Genomic DNA, 27,067 nt, shown 5'->3' on the forward strand with positions numbered 1-27,067 from the left:
CAGATCTCAGCCTCCTGAGTAGCTAGGATTACAGGAGTGAGCCACCAGCGCCCGGCTTCAGTACTAGTCTTGTGATCATAAGTCATTGTTTGGTCCCAGAACATCCTTTCTCTGTTTCATCACGTTAGAAATGAGGATTGGGGAAATGTATCTGCTTCTCAAGCAGCTTTTATCCATACTTTCTCATATAAAAACCCTTCTAATTCAGTTTTGGAGTTTTCTGGTGTGGCTAATTTGTTTTGTTTTGTTTTTGTTTATGTTTTCTTTTCAGTAGTGGGCTTGAACTCAGGGCCTAGGCACTGTTCCTGAGCTCTTTTGCTCAAGGCTAGTACTTTGAGCCTGAGCAGTACTTCCAGTTTTCTGGTGGTTAATTGGAGATAAGAGTCACATGGACTTTCCTGCGTGGGCTAGTTTTAAACTTCAGTCCTCAGATCTCAGCCTCCTGAGTGACTAGGATTACAGGCATGAGCTACAGGCACTTGGATTCTGATCACTTTTAAAGACTGAAGTGCAGGGCTGGGAAGGTGGCTCAGTGGTAGAGCGCTTGCCTTGCATGCTCGAGGGGTTCGATTCCTCAGCACCACATAAGCAGAAAAAAAAAAAGCCGGAAGTGGCTCAAGTGGTAGAGTGCTAGCCTTGAGCTGAAGAGCTGAGGGACAGTGCCCAGGCCCAGAGTTCAGACCCCACAACTGGACCCACCCCCCACCCCCAACTGAAGTGCATACTATTTTGATTGTGAATTGTTCTGCAGCTAAGGATTTGGGTTTCCTGGGAGCAGTGCTAAAGCAATTGGCACCCATTTATCTGCTTTCCAACTTCCAACTTCTTGTTGCTTCAGTTTCCTCTAATTTTTTTTTCATGTTTGCAGGTTAAACAAGAACATGTGTTATACTCTCACAGGACTTCAAAAGGAGAAAAATAGGTTACATGTTTACATCATATTAACCTGAAAGACAGCCAGTTCTCCTCAATTTATGTATGTATGTATTTATTTATTTTTGAGCCAATACTAGGGCTTGAACTTAGGGCCTGGGCACTGTCCTTTAGCCTTTTCACTCCAGGCTAGAGCTCTACTACTTTAGCCACAGCATGACTTTCCGCTTTTTTAGTGGCTCATTGAAGAGTCTCAGAGATTTTTTCTGCCTGGGTGGGCTTTGAACCACAATCTTCAGATCTCAGCCTTTTGACTAACTATAGTTATATGTGTATAGTTATATGTAGGAGCCATTAGCAACCAGCCCCTCACTTTTTTTTTTAGATCAGCTTTCATGGTTGGCCTTGAACTCATGATTCTCCTGCTTCATTCTCCTAAGTGCTTGGTGTACAAGCATTCTCCCATACTCTCCTGGAATATGACTTTTTTTTTCAGAAGTGGGATTCAAACCCATGCTTCCAGGGTCTACTGGAGCCTGAACATACCCCGCGTATAATCTTGGACTATTCTGACATTCTCCCCCACTTTGTAAAAATCTTCAAATCCACAGCCATGGCTTAATATAAAGGTGAGCCTTGTGCTTCATGGCAGGCTTATTGGTGGGATTTCTGGCAGCCAGCATGGCACCAGGGCCTCTGAACTCACTGGGTTTTAGTGAAGGGAGTCAGCTGCCCACAGACTCTGGTCAGATGAGGTGAGGATGCCTTTGATCTTCTCCTTCTTAGAAGCCCCATCCACATATTCCTGGCACCCAAGGCTTTGGAACTGGACCAGCAGGTGTCTTAAATCTGGGCCACATAAGCACCATTCTTCACACAAGCACAGTGTCTATGCCAGGGAGCCACTCTTTGTAGATTTAGTGGCTTGTCGCGCAGCTGGCTTGCTTCCGTCATCTCTGGGAGCGACCTGTTTATCTTGTTGGAGCTGTTAGCACATTTGCAGCGTATCAAGGCTAAGGTTATCTTCTTGTGTCCCCAAACCTTCACTGATTGCTCTGCACCCACAAAAAGAAGAGCTTCACCCCTCCCCTCTTGTGGGGTGGGGAGGGCTTGGGATGAAACCCAGAGCTTCATGCATATTAACCAGGTGCTCTAGCAGCAAGCTATACCTCCAGCCCCTTTCTTGAAAATGATCTGTTTCACTTGAATTCCAGCTTCCTATACTTGCCTATTTTTGATTCCTATCCTGTTAGCCATCCAGTTAAAAAATAATCCTTTGGCTGGGTGCTGGTGGCTCACACTTGAAATCCTAGCTACTCAGGAGGCTGAGACCTGAGGGGTACAGTTCAAAGCCAGCCTGGGCAGGAAAGTCTGTGAGATCCTTATCTCCAATTAACCACCAGAAAACCGGAATTGGCATTGTGGTTCAAGTGGTAGAGCACTAGCCTTTAGCTGAAGAGCTGAGGGACAGTGCCCAGGCCCAGAGTTCAAGCCCCACAACTGACCAAAAAAAAAATCATATGACAAGTATTTGTTGAGTAGCTTTTAAGTGCCAAGAACTGCTTTAAATGATGGTGGAACAATAGTGAATAGAATAACTAGGTTTCCCTCCATAGGACTTATATTTATCTTTTCCTTTGCTGGGTTCTGATTTTGTTATTCTCACCTCAAAATTATGTAAGGTTCCAAATGTTAGTTTGCACTTTCTCTGTTCTTCTTTAGTAATGATATTCAGTTCCATGGCTTGAAAATATCTGTAAAATGGTAGCTCCCGGAGTTGGTAAAGTGCATGCTAAGCTCAACCCCTGGATATGTCCTCTGCATGCACAGCTTCTAGGTTTAATTCCCAGCACAAAACAAGTGAGTGCGTGTGATGTGTGTGCATGCACACACACATGTACATGTGCACTAAAATAATCTCAAATTTATATTCCCAACCCTGATTACTTTCCTGAATTTGAATCCTCTACACCCCATTTCTACTCAATACACTATATAGATATTTGTAGTGGGCTGACTGATAGCCCCAATAAAATATATCCACTCCCTTATCCTAGAAACCTATGACTCTTATCTTATCTGGAAAAAGATCTTAGCATACTTAAAGCTGTTGAAATTAGATTATCTTTGATTATTTTGGATGGTGCTTAATTCTACCTTTATAAGAGACAAAGTAGACTATAGACACAGAAGATAAACCAGGCCAATACTATGATTTAATTATTATGCATTGGATACACGCATTAAAATATCAAACTGTAACCCAGGAATTACTATCCATAAGTATAATTACTACCTTTTAATGAACTTTTGTTGTTGTTGTTGTTGGTTGTGGGGCTTGAACTCTGGTCCTGGGTGCTGTCCCTCAGCTTTTCAGCTCAAGGTGAGTGCTCCACCACTTGAGCCACAGCGTCACTTCTGATTTTCTAGCGGTTTATTAAACATAAGAGTCTCACGGACTTTCCTGCCTGGGCTGGCTTTGAACTATGATCCTCAGATCTCAGCCTCCTGAGTAGCTAGGATTACAGGCGTGAGCCATTGCTACCCCGCCCATTAATGAACATTTAAAAAATGTCTCTTGGCTTAGCTCCATTTTGATATCCATGATCTCTTCTTCTAGAAGGAGCTGTTGAAGTTTTAGCTCACAAACTTACTTGTTCTTTTCTTTTTAAAAAATTAGTAATGGGGGGGGGATTTCATTGTTTTATTTCCACACATGTTTACAATATATTCCTATCAACCTCATTTCCTCTCTAGCTCTCCCTTTCCCCCTTATCAAAACAATTTCAATGGGTTTCATTGTTTTATTTTCATGGATGCAAATAATCTACTTCAACCATATTCACCCTCTTTCATCTTCCGGATTCCTCTAATATCCAGCCTATTTCTCTTTTCTTGCCTCTTCAATCCCTTATTTACATTTACTTGTTCTGTTTTTTTTTTTTTTGGGGTCCGGTCGTGGGGCCTGAACTCTGGGCCTGGGCGCTGTCCCTCAGCTCTTTTGGCTCAAGGCTAGCGCTCTATCACTTGAGCCACAGCACCACTTCCGGCTTTTTTCTTTGTGCTTATGTGGTGCTGGGGAATCGAACCCAGGGCCTCATGCATGCAAGGCAAGCGCTCTACCACTGAGCCACCTCCCCAGCCTTCTTGTTCTGTTTTACAATTCCCCTCTTCTATTTCTTTCCTCTGCCTTCAGCTTCTTAATCTCTTCTAGCATCTAAAACTTTATTTTGAAAACCAATATTTCTGAGGGTTTTGCAGAAGGAATATTTTCAGGTTATATCATTAAAAATATTGAAAGCTTCAGTATCCCTCATACCTATTTCTGGAGGTAAAAAGGTTTGACCATTTTTCTTAGCACTTGGAGACGTCGTGCAAAATTGCTTCTTAAAAGATTGTCCAATTTATACTCTCACCTATAGTTAATGGAAATGTCTCTTTTCTTGACCTTGCCTTGGCACCTGAGCTATCATTTTTAAAATGCCAATTTGATGGGCTAGACTGTTATCTTCTTATTTTTAACTTGTACTTTAATGTTGTGATAAATTGGAATCTTTAGCCATATGACTTCTTTTTTTAAAATCTGTTAAAAAAATAAACATACACGAGAAATACACTGAACCAGGCCCTGGTGGTTTATGTCTATAATGTTATCTCATTGAGAAGTGGTTGTGGGGATTGTGGTTTGAGATTAGAGTAGATAAAAATGTTCATATGACCCCATCTCAACAGAAAAATCTAGGTGTGGTGATATGTGCTGTTATCTCAGCCACAGAGGGAAGCAAAATGGGAGGATACGGTCTAAGCAAATTCAGGCAAAAAGTGAGACTCTATCTTAAAAATAGCCAGAGAACAAAAGGGTTGGAGCTGTGATTCACGTGGTAGAGCAACTGTTTAGCAAGTTCAGACCCTGATACTAAAAAAAAAAAACCCAAACCAAACAAAAAGAAATACATTGATTGTATATCACCACATATGATTGAAGCCATATAGAAATATACAAATACAAGATAATAAACAATGTTAGATAAGAAATCTGCATTTTTCATTTTATGTGTATTTTCCCTGTTTATTATTACCTTCAAATGATTATACAGAGGGTTTTCAAGTCAACATATCTATTCTTGGGCTCGGAAGGTGGCTCAGTGGTAGAGCGCTTGCCTTGCATGCCTGAGGCCCTGGGTTCAATTCCTTAGCACCACATAAGAAAAAAGAAAAAAGCCAGAAGTGGCGCTGTGGCTCAAGTGGTAGAGTGCTAGCCTTGAGCTGAATTGCTGAGGGATAGCGCCCAGACCCAGAGTTCAGGCCCCACGACCGGACCCAACAACAACAACAACAACAACAAACATATCTATTCTTGGCCAGAAAGTCACCCTGTCCATCATCCTCCTCTCTGTATTTTTTCATAGTTTCTGACCTTAAAGCAATTAAAAATTACCCTTTCTCTGTGGATTAAAAAAACAATTAACTAATAATTCTAAGTCTACATATGTTTTGGATATGTCATTGATTTAGGAATCTGCTTATCTGCTCTATCGGTCCAGTGTTATGCCAGAATTACATTGTCTAGATATTTTTGCTTATGAAGTTTAATTCCATTTCTTATTCTTTCATTATATAACTTTAGAATTGCAAATTTTCTTAAAACAGAAGTATATTTATAAGTGGTATTTAGGGTATTTGATATTTTTCACTATTTTTATTTTCCTCCTCTGAGTATTTTACTCCGTTTATTTAGGAGTTCTTTTAGAATCCCCAGTAAGAATTTGTGTTTTTCTTTATGTCCTCACTGCATATTTCTTGTTAAGTTTCCTCAAAGGTACGTGGGATTTATAGCCCCTTCCTCAATGGCTGGGTTTCTTTGCTGTGTTCCCTGGGTCCTATCCTGTCATTCAGTGTCTGTAATATCCCTGCTGTCAGAGGGGTTGATGGGAGCTTTGGTTGCCATAGGTCTGAGGGGCATTGTTTATTCTTCTCATGCTTGCAAGTACCCACTTCTTCTTCTTTTTCTGTAGCCTGCAGAGAGTTTACAGTGACCTATGGCCGGGACCAGGAACTGGCATGTGACCCGGATGTGTCCTTCTCCTCCTTCATTAGCAGAAACAGCTAATTGGTTGGCTGCCAGATTTTATTGTGCCACCCCACAGCGCGCACAGACACCTGTGCTCTGATCCCTGCTTGGATATCTGGTTCCAGCACTTCCTTCCTCACAGGCTGTATCCCCACCCGGGGCCCCTGAGCAACCCAAGGAAAACTCCATTGCTTGTTTCCACTTGAACCAGGAGACTTGCTCCTAACACTAAAGAACTATCTGGTATTATAGCACAAATAAAGAACTTGGTCTTGAATCAGGAAATTCCAAGAAGAGAAGCAATAGCCCCTTTCTGACTAGCCCTTTTGTATTGAAACTGTCTATAAGCGGTAGTATTTGTGTGTGTGTGTGTGTGTGTGTGTGTACACGTGCATGTGTGCCAGTATGGGGACTTGAATTCAGAGTCTTGCACTCATTCTAGCCTAGCTTTTTCACTCAGGGCTGGCACTCATCTCTCTCTCTCTCTCTTTTTTTTTTTGTCTGTCATGGGACTTGAACTCTGGGCCTGAGTGCTGTCCCTGAGCTCTTCAGCTCAAGGAGAGCACTCTACCACTTGAACCACAGTGCCACTTCCGGTTTTCTGGTGGTTTACTAAAGATGAGCTTATGGGCTTTCCTGCCTGGCTTTGAACCGTGATCCTCAGATCTCTGCCTCCTGAGTAGCTAGGATTACAGGTGTGAGCATCGATAGCACTCATCTCTTGAGCCATACCTGGTTAATTGGAGGTGAGAGTCTTACAGACTTTCCTGCCTGGGCTGGCTTCAAACTGTGATCCTCAGATCTCAGCTTCCTGCATAGCTAAGACTACAGGTATGAGCCACTTGTGCTCATTTAACATTTTTCATTTTTAAAAACTATGATATGGTACATATTTACCACCTTCATCTTTACTTTTTATTTATTTGTTTGTTTGTTTGTTTATACTAGGGATTACACCCAGGACCTCACAAACATTCTACCACTTGAACTTCTCATTCTGAAACTCCAGAGGGAACACCATTCTATTTTTTGGCCTGTGAGTTTGACTACAATATTTATCCTTTTGTGTGATGGTGATATGGAGTCTTTGAACTCAGCGCTTTGCGTTGGCTAGGCTGGTGAGATCCCGCTAAGCCACACCTCCAGCCCTGCTTTTCACTGCTTATCTTTAGGATAGGGTTTTGTTTCCTACCCAGGCCATGGAACCACCTAATTTCAGGCTTCTTTTCATTGCTGAGATCATAGATGTGGGCCACCACCTCCAGCTTTATCTTATGGAGATGAGGTGTCATAGATTTTTTTTTTGTCTAGGTTGGCCTATATTTTGATCCTTCCATTCTCAGCCTGCCAGGTAGTCTGGGATAATAGGAACATGCTACTGTGCCCAGCCATGGGTTACAAAGAGGGTCTCACCAACTTTTCTGCCTTAAACTGCAATCCTCCTGTTCTCAGCCTCCCCTCCTTCTAAGTAGCTAAGAGTACAAGAGGAGCTACTAGCTTTATTTTTCTATTAGTGGCTAATCTAATGTCCTATCGCAGATAAGACAGGCTTTCCTTCTTTTGTAAGTCTAATACTCTATTATATATATACATATATTAGAATGTTATTATACATGTGATATAATGTGATTATACATGATATATAATGTTATTCTGTATAATATATGTGATTATGTACATATACATATGCACATATATGAATATGTATACATACCTGTGATTATGTATGTATATCATATATATATCACATTTTACTCATCCATTATTAGTCAGTTGGCTTTGGGTTTGCTTCTGTCTTTGGTTCTTATGACCAATTGCATTGTGAACATGGGTATACACATACTTTTTCAAGATTCTGTTTCAATGACTAAGTATTTTACTTAGATTTATCCCATTTCAAATGACACGAATCAATGACTGTTATTATACAAGCTTTACAGTTGTGGCAACTGAGGTATGCAGAACTTTAGCAATTGGTTAGGTAGTTGCAATTCCAGAACTCTCCCCCTTCCCATTTTTTTGGTGCTGGTATTGGGGCTTGGATTCGCTTGACTTTTACATTCAAGGTTGGCTCTCTACCATTTGAGTCACACCTCTACTTCTGTCTTTTGCTGTTTAATTGGAGGTCAGAGTCTCTGTCCAGGCTGACTTTGAAACATGATCCTCACATCTCAGCCTTCTGAGTAGGTAGGATTACAGGTGTGAGCCACTGGCACCTGGCTTGCTTTGTTTTTAAATAGAAGTTATATCAAAATAGCTCCAAAATGCTTTCCTCATTTACTTTCTCCTGTATATATCTTTGAACAATCCCAAACTCACCAGATTAGTGAAACATTCTCCATCTATCTTGAGGATAATTTTGTAGGAACAAGTATTAAATGATTTCCACCTCTAGAAAGGACTACATTTTTTTAATGAAATGTGTTTGGTGGATATAAATTTTACATTCACTGAAAAAAATGTCTGATGGTAAAAGAAATTGAAGAGGAAGTAAAATACAATTTAGCCTAAGAAAATGACTAAAATAATTTATTTGTGGTGGGTGGGGGAGGAAACAAAAACATATTTATATCCTGATCCTGAAAATATAGCTGTGTTTTGAGACCTAAGGAAGATGGATGATTTTAACGTGCAGCTAAAAAAAAAAATGGAAGGGAAAAAAATCAAGATATATGCACCACACACTTACTTTATAGACAACCCAATCAAAAACAGTTCCCCAAACACATGTTTATGTTTCTCATGAGATTTTGGAATCGGTGCTGCAAAAGCATATGTGGGTCAGATGCAAGTTAAGACAGTCCAATCAATAGGACAGGACTAAGTACCGTGGGATGATGGCTATATCCAGTTTTCCACATACCACACTGGCTGTTTACTCTGAAGAGTCCATTGCTCAGGCTCATTTATCTTTCATAGAATAATATTGCAAATACTTATATAGGATACTTCAGTGTATAAGAAATAACTTTTTTTTTTTTTGGGGGTCCGGTCATGGGGCCTGAACTCTGGGCCTGGGTGCTGTCCCTCAGCTCTTCAGCTCAAGGCTAGCGCTCTACCACTGGAGCCACAGCACCACTTCTGGCTTTTTCTGTTTATGTGGTGCTGAGGAATCGAACCCAGGGCCTCATGCTTGCAAGGCATGCAACTCTACTGCTGAGCTACCTTCCCAGCCCCTATAAGAAATATCTTAAGAGCAATACTGGTTGGTAGATAGCATTAGTTTAAACAAGAAGCTCTTTCACAAAGTTTTCACAGATCAGTTATTTTCCCTCTCTTCTATCTATTTTTATCATGGCTGTATTTGCACAAACAAGCTGTTAAGACATAGCTTAATTTTGAAAACATGGAATAGCCTATTTTACTTATATTAAAGCAATGATCTGGATAACAGTTGGTTTTGAAAGGTAACTTAAAAGCAGGATGTTGCTGGAATTATTGTGAAAGTTCTTAATTATATCATTTATCATGTCAAAATAGAACATGTACATAAATTTGATGGTACATGCTAGAAGCAATGCCTGTCTCTTACATTTCAGGCAGACAATGCAAACATGATTTTCATTTCTTGTCTTTTTTTTTCACTCTCTGTTGCGTGACACCTACATTTGTATTTTAGAAATTAGTATAGAATAGTATTAAACATGGAAGTGGTTGACACTATTAGCACTCACATGGTAGAGTGCTAGCCTTGAGAGAAAAAGCTTAGGGACAGCTCCTATGCCTGGTTAGTTCAGGGTCTAATACTGGCAAACACACACAAAATGATCATATCTATGTGAGAGGATTTTAGAATGATAGTGCTAAAATCTCATCAGAGGAATGTAATATCTTAATTTTTTTGTTTCATTTAATAGGAGTGTTTTGTTTGCTTATTTTTTGTCTTTGATAGGAATGATTCTAATGTGTTTAGAAATACAGGTGATCTTTTTGTTGTTGTTGTTAGTTGTGGGGCTTCCTGGGCATAAGCCTGGTGCTGTCCCTGAGCCTCTTTGTGCTCAAGGCTAGCACTCTACCATTTGAGCCACATTGCCACTTCTGATTTTTGAGTGTTTAATTGGAGATAAGAGTCTCACGGGGACTTTTCTGCCCTGGAGTGGCTTCGAACCATGATTCTCAAATCTCGGCCTCCTGAATAACTAGACTTACAGGCATGAGCCAGGGGTGCCTGGCTTATAAAGGTGATCTTAAGTGCTCACTGAATCCAAGGGAAGATTGCCCAGAAAAAGCTATGACTAAGACTCAATTGGAATCAAGGCTTAAGATAGTCTCAGCCTCTCTGTCTGTTTCTGTCCAAGTTAACTTACTTCTCCTTCACTATAGACTAAATTCCTCCACACAGCTGGAAAATCAGCCGGCCAGCACCTTCCTACAATTTCTACCTTTAGCAACTCTCCCAGATACTCTTATTACACTAGCCTGTACTTGGAGCCTGTCTCTAAGGTCACCTGCAACTGAGAATTGTTCTCCTGTACTTTGCTTGTTTCCTGTCTCAAGCACTGGCATCTTTCTGCCCAAGGACATTCTCTGGTAGTGTGATGGAATGGAGCAGACAGGGCAGGATAAAACTGGTTAATACATCTTAGGCAAAAAGGGGTGGGAACTGGTAGGTTTCATTTTATTTTTTCTTCAGGTAGGTAATTGTAAATTTTGCTCAATGGGCATCTCAGCAGATTTTCAGTAAGACTAAACAACCTGTTCTTGTTGCTTTCCTCCTTTCCCTGCCTCCTTTTTCTTCTCTCATGGCATGCATGTTTGTCTCGGCATCCAATTGAACTATTTGTACCAAAGTCCTTGTTTCAAAGTCCTTTCTCAGAAGAACCAAAACTGGGACAAACCACAAAGAACAACTAGTTTGGAGTTCATTTTGACCCAATGGGAAATCCATGGAGCAATTCTTAGATTGGACACCTTGGATCAGGTGCTTACTTATGGGCCAATCAGCTACAGTTGTGTCATTGAGAACACAGTAGCTGTAACATGACTAGGATAGAGGATAATGTATTCTGAGTTAGAGATGAAGAGAGTGGAGAAGAGTAGGCCACAGACACAGGAGAAAACAATTTGATGCACATTGGGATGATGACTTAATTGGGTTCCTAAGACAAGATTTTATAAGTTAGCAAATAATATTTGTTATAAAACATTTGTCCTGAGCCCAGTTTTTGTTTTTTCAGTCATATAGAAAAATTAGAAGTCGGGGGCTGGGAAGTTGGCTCAGTGGTAGAGCGCTTGCCTTGCATGCCTGAGGCCCTGGGTTCGGAAGTGGCGCTGTGGCTCAAGTGGTAGAGTACTAGCCTTGAGCTGAAGAGCTGAGGGACAGAGCCCCCAGGCCTAGAGTTCAGGCCCCATGACCGGACCCCCCCCCAAAAAAAAAGTGTTCATGTACAAGTTGTCTATATTGACTTAGTTTGTAAGTATTTAAATATTTTATTTTTAATTGATAGTTCATACATATTTATTTATTTATATATTATTGTTAGTCACAGTGCTTGAACTCAGGGCCTCAGCTCAGTCCCCAAGCTCTTTTGCTCAAGGATAACGCTCTACCATTTTGAGCCACAGCTCCACTTCTGGTTTCCTGGTGGTTAATTGGAGCTAAGAGTCTCACAAACTTGCTTGCCTGGGCTGGCTTCAAACTGCACTCCCCAGATTTCAGCCTCTTGAATAGCTAGGATTATAGGTGTGAGCCATCAGCACCCAGCTTATTTAAATATGTTTACTCTTACATTTCTCTCTCTCTCTCTCCATATATATACATATATATACAAACAGAGTTATTTCAAAGTTTCATATATATATTTTTATGTATGGGATATTGATATTTCAATACATAATATGTTGTATAATCATCAGATCAGTGTTATTGGTGTACCTATCACCAAAGATTTTATCATTTCTTTCTGTTGGAACGTCTAAAATCCTCTCAATAAGCTATTTTGAAATAATAGAGGATAAGATCATGGGCCTCTGAACAGGAACCAAAGTACACCATGTATTTATATGACAGTGTCAAAATGACACTGATTATTTTGTTATAATTAATATGCATTACCAAAAATGTGCTAAAAGTTCCTTTTTGTTTTTTGGTCCGGTCATGGGGCCTGAACTCTGGGCTTGGGCACTGTCCTTCAGCTCTTCAGCTCAAAACTAGCACTCTACCACTTGAGCCACAGCACCACTTCAGGCTTTTTTCTTTTTGCTTATGTGGTGCTGAGGAATCGAACCCAGGGCCTCGAGCATGCAAGGCAAGCGCTCTCCCACTGAGCCACCTTCCCAGCCCTAAAAGTTCCTTTTTATCTACATCCCTGGCAGCATTTAGTTTTTGTCTTCTTGATATACCAGCCAGTCAACTATGTTAGGTAGCTTTTGGTTGTGGTGACACAGTACCCAAGAAAACCACTGGCTCAAAAGTTTTGAGGTTTCAGTATAGGATCAATGAGCTCTATCGTTTCTTAGTCAATGTAAAACAGAAAATCATGGCAGAAGGGTGTGGTGGAGTAAAGCTGATTGCTTTGTGGTAAAAGGAAGAGGATGGGGCTGAGATACACCCAGACATAACCCTAATCTTAGCTACTTAGGAGGCCGAGATCTGAGGATTGTCGCTCAAAGCCAGCCTGGGCAAGAAAGTCTACGGGAGTCTGATCTCCAATTAATCACACACACACACACACACACACACACACACACACACACACAATACACACAAAGCCAGAAGCAGAGCTGTGGTTCAAAAAAGCTAAAAAGCCCCATGTTTGGCACACAAAATGGGGCACATTCCAGTAACCTATTTCCACAGGAAAATTTTATCATTGGTGGCTCGAACTATTATCTAATTGATAGCTCACATTTAAGTGTTGTTAAATTTCTACTAATAGCTATTTTCCCCCAGTACAGGATCCAACCCAGCACACCCATCATATTTAATTACCAAGCCTCTTTATTCTCATTTAACCTCTAACTATTAATTCAACTTTTCCTTGCTTAGACAGTTTTGAAGCACACAGTCATGCATTTCACATGAAGTCCTTTTACTATGAAAGCAATACAGCTTAGAGTACTGAAGGAAGGGAGAAAGAAAGAGAAAGAGGGAGAAAGACACACTCAGACAAAGAGACAGAGAGGCAGAATGCTCTTTAGATAGCTCTAACAATCAATCCATTTCTTTGTGCCAAGGCTAGAGCTTGAACTCAGGGCCAAATATTCACACTCAGCTTCTTTTCTTCTGGCTGAGACTTTACTAATTGATCCATGCCTCCCACCTGAATCCCCTAATTTTGAAGCATTTTCTACTCTACCTTATATCTAGCCATGGGTTGATTAAAACAGGGAGAATGTTCACTGACTTAAGATAGACAATGAAGTATTATTGGAACATATGGATGTAATCAAAGTGTCAGTGATGAATTCAAATCATTCTTTTTTTCTAAACTAATAATACTGTTCAAAGGTGGTCTCTAACCAAAATGTCTCTACAGCAAGTGGGTAGGTGGCATATATCATAGAAATTTATAGCTGACTGGAGCTGGAGGTTATTTAGTACATTCTATAGAATAAGAGCTTTGGATTTGCTGAGCTTAAGATATTTGCCTATGGTCATCTGTGGAAAGCCAATACTGGGTCCCTTGTCCTCCTGACTCCTTGTCCAGGGCTCTTCTATTATTCCTGTGACTAAAACTACACTTCTCACTGTCATCTGTCTTTTCTTTTCCCTTCTTTCTTTCCTTTTTCTCTCTCCTTCCTTCCTTGCTTCATTGCTTCCTTGCTTGCTTGCTTCCTTCCTTCCTTCCTTCTTTCCTTTCTGTCTGTCTTTCTTCCTTCCTTTTTATCTTCTTTCTTTTTTTCTTTCACTCATTATTAAAAAAAAAATAAGCCAAGCCAATGCTGGTGGCTCACACCTATAATCCTAGCTACCCAGGAGGCTGAAATCTGAGATTCAAGCCAGCCTGAGCAGAAAAACCTGAGAGATACTTATTTCCAATTAGCAGAAAAAAAAACCCCAACCAAACAACAAAAATCCTCCAAAATGCAAAAAGCCAGAATTGGAGGCCTAGCTGAAGTGGTGGAGCACCAGTCAAGTGAGGGCAAGAGGCCCTAAATTCAAGTCCTAGTGCGCGCACACGCACACACACACACACACACACACACACAACCTGGTACTAAAACTGCCCAGCCTGGCAATGAGAACTCAGTATTTTTAAATAGGGTCCTGTGTGAGACCCAGCAGCTTGGGAGCTGGGTGTAATGTGTGCACTTTAGGGGGGAGCTGTCAATCACGGGCCCCCAGCGAGACTCACTCTGTTGCTGTCTTTATTTCAGAAAGAGCCCAGCAGGTGAAGGAAAAGCTCTAACAGCTGAAAATAGAACCCAATAAGACGAAATGTCAGTATTGGGTGGCGTGGTGTAAACTTGATTTCATGGGTAATCTATGTGGTAGGACATTTTCTTTACTGCCTGGATTTTTATCTGTCCCGTGGCTGAGCTTTCGCTGATCAGATCCTGTCTGGTACTGAGCTTTGCAGCCACATGCTATTGCCCATGCTGAGAGTGCTTCATTTTGCACAGGGCTGGCGTGTGCAGGGACGCGAGGAGGGACAGGAGCGCTGGGAGGGAACAGCTGTCCATCACCCAGTAAACAGGGGCGGCTGCAGATCAAGGGCCAGCTACAACACATGTGAGCTTTGGGGACAGAGCAGGGCTGCTGAAAATTGAATCCTTCCTCTCAGCTCCTGACCCAATCAAATCACAACCCAGGAGTGATTCCAAATTCCAGATTCTTTATTTTTATTTTAGTTTGCACCGTCGCTTCTGATTCTGACCCATCATAACCCACAGAAGAGTGAAAAAAAAAAGTAACATTTCAGGGACATGAATGTAATACTCTCCTCTGTATGCTCACTTATGCTAAATCCTGGAGTTGCACAACATGCAGTGATTTTTTCATGGCCCCAGTCCCTTGGCATGGCGTTTAGAATGATACTCTCATTCAGCTTGAGTGTACCCTATGGTCACTGTTTATTTTATACCAGTGGGTCATAAATGTGAAAGACTAAGGTCACTATATGTTTATTTCCTGTGGGAGATGACTTTAAGAAAACAAGCAAACTTAGTGGCTGCAGGAATGAAATGTTTAGTCATTACTGAGTACAGCAGTGACTTGAGGAAGTTGTTTACCAAGTTGTACACACTGACGACCTTCAGGTCTTAGAAACGCTAGCAATTAATGCTCCTTTAGGGTTGTTCCACCTACTTAAAAGGGCGATTCTCCCCATCAGCTATGGTTTATTGATTGATGGTATTTTCTGTGCCAAGCACTCTTCTAGGTTCCTCAGAGGAGACCCAAAAAAGAACAGAAGTGCTCATTAAATTGTAAACTCTCCTCCCCAGGAGCTCAAAATTTAATGAGAGAACCAGAGAGGAGATGAATAGATGGCTGCAAATATATCAGACAAAAAAATATCAGCTCCATTCCCTAGAGGGGAATGGAGCCAAGATACCATTGCTTCGCCCAACGGTGAAGATACCACTTGGGTGTTCAGGAACTTCATCTTCATAGTATTTTTCCCCCCTCTTGGTAACTAGAGTTCCTAATGAGCAAAGTAAAGCAACCCAGCTTTGACTCCGAAATAGCAATGTTCTCAAGGAACAGAAATTATGCTTGCATTTGGCAAACCCTTCAGTCCCAATCGTGTAGTAAATGTGTTCCATTGTGAACCAAAATGGCCAGAATAACATGTGTGGGGTTTGGAGGAGAGATTGTGATAGTTCCACAGTCCAAACTAGGTTCATTAATTGCATTAATTCATTCAATAAACATTTATTGAATGTCAGCTCCCTGCCCAATGCCGTCGATGTTGGAGATTTTAAGAATGAATCACCAGGCTTTCTTTCATTGAGTTCACGAGTGTGGGAAGAGGGCATGAAGAGGTGAGGAACGGACAGAGTGTAAGAAAGCAGAAAATTGTATTATCACATGGGAGTTACTATAATGGTTTTTATTGTCCATTTTGATATTTTATGGCAGGACACAGAAGGGTTGGAGCTGTAGTCTGTCTGAAATTTCTAGGGCTGGGGGATTGGGAGTGGTGAGGGCCTGTTTCTGGTCGTGAGTGTTGAGACTCAGAGAACTGCAGAACAAGATAGAGTCCTCCTGTCTTCTGGCATGCAGCATTTCCAGGGTGGTGAAGTTCTCAGATGGGACTATGTGATGGATGAGAGTTTGTTACAACCATTGTCAGTCCTCTGTCAGTGCCTGGTCTGTGTCCTTTTTGCCTTGTTGTAACTCATGACTGCTTAACTTCAGGCCTTCTACAGCAGCATTAGTACACTGCGTATATTAGAGATTTAATGCCCTCTTTTACTATCTCCAGCCCCATTAACAACTGATAAAATTAGGCCTATATAGATGTGTCCAATCCATTCATTCCTCCAGTAGGCTAACTCTGAGTCTTGATTGGCAGAGCTCTAGAGAGACCAGAGCCTAGTGGCCTACAGTGGTAGGCTTGAAAACATGCCTGAATTAGTGGACTTCTTCCCTCCTCCCCTTCCTCCCTCCCTTCTCTCTCTCTCTCTCTCTCCTTCCTTTTTGGTGCTATGGTGTTTGAACTCAGGGCTTCACATTTCCTATGCAGTTGTTCTACTGCTTATACTACGCCTCTAGCCCCCTTTGCTCTGATTGTTTTTTAGACGGTGGGGGTGGGGGGGTCTTGCTTTTTTTCCTCCTAGACTGGCCTATATCACCACCTTCCTATTTAAGCTTCCTTCCATAGTTGGGATGGCAGGTGTACCCACTGCACATTGCTAATGGTTGAGATGGGAGTCTGTTGAACTATTATTTTTGCCTAGGCTGACCTTGAACTTTGGTCATCCTGATCTCCACCACCCATGTAGCTAGGGTTATAGGTGTGAATTACTGTGCCTAGTTTCTATCTTACTTTGGGATTTTTTTTTTAAACTGAGATGATACCCAAATAAACTATGGCTCTCAAAACCTTGTCTCAAGATCTGAACTGGAAGACTCCAACCTTTGCAAACAATTATTCACTGATAGTGTATCTGAAAATTAATTCAGCTGGTGATTGGTGGAAGTTTTTAGGGAATTCTAGAAACAAGTTTATGAAATGTTTATTCACTCGGCTTCTCAAACCATCTCATATCTTTGCTGTGCTTGAGCCAGACACCATAAAGAATGTCCATAGGTAATGCCTGTGGATGAACAGTCATGTTCTGAAGCCTTAGCCCCAGACTCCAGTTGAGCAAGGCAGCTTTTCACATTTGTTACATGTAATTGGTCAAATTCCATACCATGTAACCTTGCCTTGTTGGCTATAAATATAAATAGATCTAGGAGTGGGCCTAAATTTCATTCATTCCAAAAATACTTACTCTGTGCCAAACACTATGCTACGCATTCTGAAGATGAAGGTAGGACTAAACCTACCCTCAAATGCGAAGCCTACAGAGATGCAGAAGAAAAGGGTGTGGTGGCTGGCAGGAGTCTACGCATAGACCATGTAGAAATGCAGAAACCACAGGCGAGAGGGAAGGTTCTAGGCAGGGAGAACAGAGATCATTTGGCAGTGGAAGAAGACGCTAAGAGGTGCAGATGCAGAAATGGAGAGTCCCAAGGTCATGGAAATCATACAGTCTAGCATGGGAACTCAGAAGCCTGCCCATGAGAAGGCAGCCAGGAAATGCTGTAAAAGCCACATTGAATTCCAAGGACAACGTTGTTCTCCACCTCCATTCTATCTCTGAGAACAGGCTCTAATAGAGCCTGTTGTGGTCAGAAGACCCAAGGCTCTTATTTTCAGACGAAAGAAACCTATGAGTGAATTCTTTTTTTTTTTGTTGTTGTTGTGGGGCTTGAACTCTGGGCCTGAGCACTGTCTCTGAGCACTTCAGCTCAAGGCTAGCGCTCTACCACTTGAGCTATAGCACTACTTCTGGTTTTCTGGTGGTTTATTGGAAATAATAGTCTCACAGACTTTTCTGCCTGGGAGGCCCAGTGGAGTCTCCACTTTTGAGGAGCTGAAAACCCTGACTCCACATTCCAGGCATCTGAGATCTTTCTAGCAATCTCACTAACGTGAAGAGGTCTAGAAACAAGGTCCTCTGCAGCATCTTGCATTGGTATTACACACAGGTTTCAAACAAAGACTCATAAGAATCCTGCATATTTTACTAAGTTTGTAGTGGTTGGATCCATATTTAGCAGTGCACTCCTCAATCTTGCTGGTTTGGTTTTGTTGTGCTATTCCACGCTGGCCATGCAATATCACCTGGGATCTTGTTAGAGAGGAAAAACTTCAGGGCTTATTCTGAACCCAATGAACCAGAAAGTCAAAGGTAGAGAGAGCTTAGCAACTTGTTTTGAAAAACTCTGGGTAATGCAAATGGTATACTAAAATTTCAGGGTCACTGATGTAGGCTAAAAAAATACTTGAATCCGCTTGATCCGCTTGTAGAAAATATTCTAAGTATATTTCACAGACCATCAAAAGACATTTTTTAAAAGAACAGACAGTATATTGTTTATGAAATCCATTCCATTGATACTTATTAGACTTATTTTTTGCTGCTGCTGTTTGTATGATAATGGTGATATTATATTTGTCTCTGTGTTTTTCTTAGTTCTAAATACACCAAACCCAGTGGTTTTTCAGATAAGTAGTTAACAACCAGAAAAGGAGACACCTTATTTGTAGGTTTGTTCATTTCTCTAGTGTAAGTACTTCTATCATAGTATATTTCAAGTTACTAGAATGGTATCATTGAACATAATGACAGAGTAATGGGAGGGTAAATATCACCAAATACCATAATTAATTCCCTTCTATATACCATTAATATACACCAATACAAATCTAAAATTAAAAACTTAAATGAATAATGAAAAAATCCAAAAGCAGAAGAATAAAAAAAAAGGATCTTGGAAGAGATCTGGACTAGGGAAGAGATGAGCATGTGACCCTCAAAATCTGCATTGGGTCTCATCCCAGGAATTTTGATTCTATACATTTAAGCATAAAGTCTAGCTGAAGGAATTGTGAAAGAGTGCACTCAAGATATGACACTAGAATTCTTTTCTTTTTTGTGTGTGAAAATTTAATGGGAATTAAGCCTTTAATATCTCTTACTAAATTTTAGTGGTATCACAAAAGTAACAACCAAAAAGACAGCAGACTTAAAGATACACCGACTTAGAATCTATTAAGTAGCATGCTTCAGTACATACTGCAACAGATCAGACTATCTTAAAAACAGACCATTTTTGACATAGCACTTTATGGCAATAAAACACCTTGCAAATCAATTTTATTGCTCCTCTCTGCAGCTTCAAGAGGTAATAGATATCAGTTCCTTATTTTTACAGATGAAGAAAGTTAGGCACAAGGAGATCTTCAAACTTTCACGTAGTGTGTTAATAGAAAAAGTGGGATTAGGACTTAAGACCTGGAATTTCCCAGCCATAGTTGATTAGGTTATGTTTTCTGAAATGTGGCTAATTTAAAAATGGGGCTTTCCTTGGCTTCAGTCTACAGGAATGTTCTGCTTTCTACTGGCATGCTGTACTAGGCCTGAGGTTCCTTGTGATGCTTGCCGTGTTCCTTCTGGCCACCTCTGAAATGCCCACGGTCCCTGCTTCCTTACCCCTATATCCACCCATCCCTCAAACCACAGCTGCTCCACTGGGAGGTGAATGCCAGAGCCATGGTGGTTAGTCGGTCAATAGATTGTCATGTAGCCTAAACATAGCAGTGAAATCACATGCCTCTCCAGAGTTCAGAATGAGAAAGGATTAGACAACTAGAAGGGGAGCCAAGACATAAAAGCCATAGTAACTAATACACTAGAAAGGCATGGTTGACGGTAGGTACAGTTGTAAGACAGATGAAATTACTAGTCAGTAGAAGGCTTGACTTCTTGGGTAGCAAGCAGTGGGATAAAGAATCAACAAAGGAGGAAAAAGAGTCAACCACACACACACACACACACACACACACACACACACACACACACACACACACACACACTATAAAAAGAGCCAGTTCCTTGAGCTGCTCTAGTTACTGGCAGTTTCTAAGCTTCTTCTTGTGTGTATATGTACAAGTTCTGCTGTATAAAAGAGGCGATTCTTGCACAACAAGAACCTGAAGATATCAGCTCAGGCCAGGTGTAGAAGTCAACTCATAAGGTCTGGAGAAACCTTGCTCAGAACTCCCGAGTAGATCTCCCCACTTCTCAGCATCTTGCCTGCCACAGAGTTGGCTCAGACCTGTTCCTCATTTGGGCCCTTAGATCCTTCTTGCCTCTCAGACAGTGCAGGAACAATTCTCCACTTCCTCCCTTCCATGATCAGTTGCTCTCTCTGTACTATGTCCCACCAGCATGGAGACCTGGAATTACCATATTGTGGATTCCTTCACAACTCTTTGGTGTGACTTTCCTTGCTACAAGTGTGTGCTTGTCAGTCCTCATCTGAGGTGCTTCTATCTGGGAGTCCTGGAAGCTCCCGGGGGGACGTCTTTTCTTCTTCATTTACTTATTCCACAGATGCTTACTGGACATGAAATATTAATACTTTCTAAGGCAGTGAGAATAATTTCACAAAGTCGACACACTCCCTGCTCTCTTTTTGCCTTATATTTTAGTGGAATGGGACAATAAGTGGATAAAAATCAGGAAACCACCCAGCATATTCTCAATGGATAACTGTTCTAGGAATGTGCATACATGCATACTTGCATCCATTAGGACAGTAGCTGGGGGAGCTTTAGGTGTGAGGTTGTGTATGGGGATTCTATCCTCTGTCATCCTCTCCTGAGCCACAGGTTGGTTTTGTGACAGAAGGACTTGTCACAGAGGCTGCATATGACATGCTTCTCTCTGTGTGAGCTGTTGGATGACTCATAGATCTGAGGCCTAATGGAATCCTTTGTGATACAAGCAAATCGCCTCACTCATTCCTGTGTCTTCTCTGGTGAGCTACAAATTCACAGAACCTCCCAAAGGTCTTGAAACTCACCTATGTCTGATTTAAGGGCTCTGTGGAATCTTCCTTGGTGTTCTTTTTTTTTTTTTTTAAAGAATTCTTTCTTTTCTTTTTTTTTAGATTTAAGATCAGGACTCAAACTTCATACTTGTTGCTTTTACTCATTGGCTAGTGCTTGAGCTGAGCCACACCTCCAACCCCTTGATCTCGCTCTCATGAGGAATTGCCTTCATTGCTGTGGTGAATAGGGTCAGGCTCAGTGGAGGACTGGGTTGGTTTGGAGAGAAACCCTGGTTGCATATCTCTAGGGCCATATTGATAAGAAGTTCCCTTTGGGAACCCTTTCTGGAACCTGGTGGTTCCTGGCCTTTTACTTCTAGAGTTATGTGGATCCTTGCAAGAAACCCTCCCTCCTCTGGCCCAGCCAGGACAGCTCTCTGTGGAGAATAAAGAGAGATGATAATTGATTTCCTTGACTAGCAGCACTTTCTCCTCCTTGTGTAGTTGTCCAGTAGTTGCTGCAGTCCTCTGTTTCACCCGTGTATTTGTCTCCAAGGAGTTATCTTGAGGAGTCTGGAAGGCTAGCCCTACATTCTTGCTCATTGGAGTTTCTACTGACAACTGCTGCTTTGGGTGGAGGAATGAGTAATGACTTCTTCAAAGGGCATATTCCCAGGAAAGTGGCATTTCTGTCCTTGCATGTAGACTTGGATTAAGGCTTCAGTGAAATGCTGGTCTGGCCTTCCATTATTTTCTTCAGGTTTCTGCCAATTGATTCCCAGTTCTCTTTTGAAGTAGACCTGTCCCTGCAGAATTCACTAAAAACCAACTCCTTCAGGGCCCATGGAGACACAATCCCACCTTTGCTCTATTTTTTTTCTGGCTTGTGACTATGCAGGAAAAATTGTCCCATGGAGTGTTTGCAGTTCCTGGGTTGAAATGAGTTGAGCTGACTGCAAGCAAACTCAGAGCTCTCCTCTCTCTTCAGGACAACAGGTGCAAGGTTTTGTTTAAACTCTAGATTTTTCTGATGCAAGATCATTCCGAGATGGTTTATACTGAGAGGCGTTTCTGAGGATCTAAAGCCATCCTGAGCAAGAGCTCACAGAAAGAATCAACAACTGGCAAGCTCCTCTCTGCTGTCCGGTGTCTCCAGATCGGTTTCAACAATTGGTAGATGCTCCACGGCTATAAGCTAAACTTCAAACAGGAGTAATACTGGGTTACCCACTGAGCCGGCAGGCGGCAGGCTGGCTTTCTCTCTGGATTAATCTCCTTCCCTGGGCAGCTCTTTCTCTTCTGCCCTGTGGCTTATTACTCTGCCATGGCCCCTCACCCTGATTTCTCAACTCTCTCTCTCTCTCTCTCTGAGTGATATCTGGAAACCCTCTTTAGACAATATACAGGATCATCACAGGGAGAGTCTTTTTTAAAACTAAAATATGAAGTAGTATATGACAAACCTTAGTTCATAAAGAGTAGAAATCTGACAGGTATCATTTTAACATGTTTCACCGAAAAAATTATTGAGATAGTTGATATTCTATAGATGTTCTATTATTCTACTATATATGTATATATGTGTGTGTATATATGTGTGTGTGTGTGTGTGTGTGTGTGTGTGTGTGTGTGTGTATGTAGTATGTGTGTGCCAGTCTTGGGGCTTAAACTCAGGGCCTGGGCAGTGCCCCTTAGCTTTTTCACTCAAGGCTAGTGTTCTACCAGTTGAAAGAGCACTTGGAAAGTGCAAGGCTCTGAGTTTGGTCCCAAGCTCTGGAAAAAGAAAATATAGGTAATACAAGAACCAGTTCAATACTTTAGTATTTCGCCTCCGGCAGAACACATAGCCTTTTATGTGTGTGTCTATATCTGCTAGATATTTTAACTTGCTAATTCTGTATTCTACATTCCGAGTTAGCTTTGAATAAATCCATCTTTGCCCATCCAGTCCATTTCTTAGATGATCTGGTTTTATGTATTATTCTCTTGGAACAACCTTCTCCCTTTCACTCCTTGGTTTTTATTTCTTTTCTGTGAGTGTGCCATTCAGAAGGCATTGTATTAACTTTAATCCTTTCTGGCTTTTACTGGTTAAATCATTGAGAACTTAGCATTGCTGTTTGGGAGAATTATTTGTAGAATAGGAGAAAGCACTCACCAGATTACCCTTTCTGGAAGGGACTTCATTCCAGGGGTTCCCCATAACTAAGCAGATTCCTATCATCAGCCATCAGAATTGTGAAAATTATCAATTGCAAAACCATGCATATACGTATAAATGTATGTATGTATATATTTAAGTAATGGGGTTTGATCTCAAGTCTTCTTGTTTGCTAAGTAGGCAAGCACTCTACCACTTGAGCCATACCTGAGCCTTTTTCCCAAGCCATCTTAACAGTAAAATAACAATACACTTCTAGTTTTTTGTTTTTTTTTGAGAAAATGTCATTCTGCAAATATTTCTCTTTCATTTGATTTTGTCTCTGATCTTCAGGAAAACTAGGCCTATAGACACCTGTCCTCAGGCTCAGCTGAAGTAGTCCTTTATCACACTAACAAGCAAGCATTGTGGGGCTACATCTGCTGTCCCTTCACACCAATCCTTTCTAGTTTTAAGGATAATTTCCAGGTTTTAAAAGTTGACAGAAAGCCAGGCACCAGCCCAGGCAGCAAAGTTCATGAAACTGTTATTTCCAATTAATTACCAAAAAGACAGAAGTGTAGCTGTGGCTCAAGTGGTAGAGCCAACTATAGCCTTGAGCAAAAAAGCTCAGGGACAGCACCCAGTCCCTAAGTCCCACACTGTCACACACACACACACACACACACACACACACACACACACACACGAGTTAACAGAAAGCCTGGTGCCAGTGGCTCATACTTGTAATCCTAGCTATTCAGGAGGCTGAAATCTGAGGGTTGTAGTTCAAAGACAGCCTGGGCAAGAAAGTCTATGAGATTTTTTTAATGTTTTTTTTTTAATTGTAAAGATAGTGAATAGAGGGGTTACAGTTACATGAGTAGGGTAATGAGTATATTTCCTATTGAGCATTGTTACCTCCTCCTTTGATTTTCCCCCCACCATCACTTCCCTTCCCACCTCTCCAACTTCTCCCCCCACCCTGCCCTGACATTGTAAAGTTCATTTTCAGCATAGTGTCCTGTATATCTCATTGTCACAATAGGTCAACCTGCATCCCCATTTAAGCATTCCACTCTACCTCTTCCCCTCCCCAAATTACAAAAATGTATATACAAGATGCAGAACACTGGAATCAAATACAGTGAAAACAGGGGTTATACCATGGGGGAAGAACTTACAGAAACAAAAGAATCACATAGTGCATTATAAGTACATTAAAAACAATAGCAAAAAAGAAAAAATGCCTTGTGTCCCTGTCTTAGGGTACATTTCGCTCAACATCATCTCATATGGTCATATGTACATAGCCTTTGACCTTCTCTGTTTGTCATAGACATGTACTAGACATTGCAAACAAGGGAAACCATGGGACCTATGTTTCTTTGGGCCTGGCTTACTTCACTTAATATAATTTTTTCCAAATGATCACAAACAAGGTCATACCAAAGCTACCAGCACAACAATGTTTATTGCAGCATTATTCACCACAGCTAAGATATGGAACCAACCCCCAACGCCCCTCAGTAGATGAATGGATCAAGAAAATATTATATATATATATATGTATATATATATATATATATATATATATATATATATAATGGAATTCTATGCCTCCATCAGAAAAAATAACATTGCCCCATTTGTTAGGAAATGGAAAGTTTAATTTACCTTAAATTAACCAACAAAATGTCAGAAGTGAAGTTGTTGCTCAAGTGATAGAGTGCTAGCCTTGAACAAAAAAGCACCCAGGCCCTGAGTTCAAGCCCCAGTATCACATGTGCACGTGCGCGTGCACACACACACACACACACACACACACAAACATTGACACATACCAGTGGAACAGATTATGCTGGGTTTTGAAGAAGACTCTGTTGCCTTCTCTTCAAGTCTAGCTCTGAGTGTGCCCCCTAAGAACTAAATCAACATTGGGAGTCTACCGATTGGACCCTAAAATCACTTGTTACTTAGATTCTAGGCAGTAATCGCAAATTCACAGGATCCATAGTTATCTCTGAAGCAAAACAATACAATTAAAAGGTTTAATTTTTAGAATGAGTTGTGTGTGTGTGTGTGTGTGTGTGTGTGTGTGTGTGTGTGTGTGTGTTGACACTGGGGCTTGAACTCAGGGCCTCATATTCTCCCTTGGCCTTTTTGCTCAAGGCTAATGCTCTCTATCACCTGAACTACAGTTCTACTTCTGACTTCTTGCTGGTTAATTGGAGATAAGAGTCTCATGGATTTTTCTGCCTACTAGGCTTTGTATTTCAACCCGGTCCTGAGTAACTAGGATTACAAGGTTAGCCACCAATGCCCAGCTTGGCTATGTTCTGAGAGGAAGAACCTGGCTGGAATCTCCTTCACACAGTTGTTGAGGCCTGGTTTGCCTTTTCTCCTCCATGTCTTCTCCACAGTTTATTGGTTGTCAAGTCCTGATGACAGCACCCTATAGGTTTCCTGAGGACTGTCTTACTTAGCTCATCATCATGGTGACAAAACACCTAAGAAAAACACTTAAAGGAGGGAACTTCATAAAGTTCATGGTTTCAGAAATTTTGATCTAAGGTCCATTGGCTCTGTTATTTTGGGATTGAGTGTGGCAAGACAGAGCATCATGGCTTGGTGGAGCAGAACTGCTCATGTCTCAACAGCCAGGAAGGAGAGGAGGGAAGGCAAGAGAAGGTGAGAGGGGGGAGGGGAGGAGGGAAAGAGAGAGGGGGAGAGGCAGACAGAGACACATAAGGGGGCTGAGACAGATATGCCCTACAAAGTCACTCTCCCAGTGACACATTTCCTCCACCAAGGTCCTGCCTCTTAAGAGCCCACTAGGCTATGACCTCATCCATGGATTTGGCGCCTTGATCAGGTTAGTGTCCTTGGAATCCAGTCGCTACTATGTAGCACCATCGACTGGGCACCAAGCCTCCAAAACATGAGTCTCTTGATGATATACCAGACAGAAACCATAACAAAGCCATTTCTTTTGTTCCTCCCCAATCTATAGCCCAGTCTGGATTATCCCTGGGGCCAGCCTGCAATGACTTCTACTCTGCTTCTGGCTCCACACAGAAGTAAGGGGGAGATCTTATGATATGCATGAAGAGAATGTTGATCTTTTCTACTAGATTCTAAGCTTTATAAAGACCAAGGTGATGGCTGTCTTTTTTTTTTAAAGATTTCCTATAAAATGAATAGGAAATAAACATGTCTGAAGTATCCAACAAATATTTGTTAAATGCATGAGTGACACGGGTCCTGCATCGGTTCACACATGTGGCCCAGGCAACAGTAGTAAAGCAATCCGGCTGTGTGTATAACACAATAAAGACTAGGAAGGGAGGACACAGTCCTCTCATTTATTAAAATTATTCCAACTGTGTAAATTGGCTTGCTACCCAAACTGGAAAATAATCTTAAAAATAAACAGGTCCCAATGCTTTGGAGACTCCGATCTGAATGAACTTTCTGTGCAGGAGAAGGAACAGAGAAGTCCACGTGTTGGGAAATGTTAGTCGCCCGTATTATTTGAACATGCACAGAGGTTATGTTTAAGTTATTCCTATTTAACACCCACGTGTGGTGCTGAGTGCCTACATTGTGCCTGGGAACAGCTATATATATATATGTATATCCATCCATCCATATATATATATAATGTAGATGTGGTTCTATGCCAGGTGGAGCTACAAGTTCTGCTTTGGGAAGGGTTATGGGTAGCTTACATTGTGTTAAACCCGGGCTTTGCTTCCTAGCCCTTCCTAGTTGGAACTCTAGTAATTAAAGGTGAAGGAAATGACCAAGGCGCAGACCCTGAAGAGGGCGGAGGGAGGAAGGGGAGTCACTCAGAGGGGCTGTAGCTTTCAGCTGCTGCCTTCCAGTTGCTACTTCCTTTCCAAAGGAAATAGTGGGATGCCTGAAGGAAAACAAATTAGGGAGTTGCAGAATCACAGCCTGTGACATTTGCGTCACGTTCCATGAT

At 41.4% G+C, this 27,067-nt stretch overlaps 1 pseudogene; it reads right to left on the minus strand.

The window, feature by feature from the left end:
- Nucleotides 1-21,321: 21,321 nt before the first annotated feature.
- LOC105991152 lies at nucleotides 21,322-22,265 on the minus strand (annotated as a pseudogene).
- Nucleotides 22,266-27,067: the final 4,802 nt, after the last annotated feature.

This window comes from Dipodomys ordii, unplaced genomic scaffold, assembly GCF_000151885.1.
Source record: "Dipodomys ordii isolate 6190 unplaced genomic scaffold, Dord_2.0 Scaffold70, whole genome shotgun sequence".
In the NCBI taxonomy this organism is placed as follows: Eukaryota; Metazoa; Chordata; class Mammalia; order Rodentia; family Heteromyidae; genus Dipodomys; species Dipodomys ordii.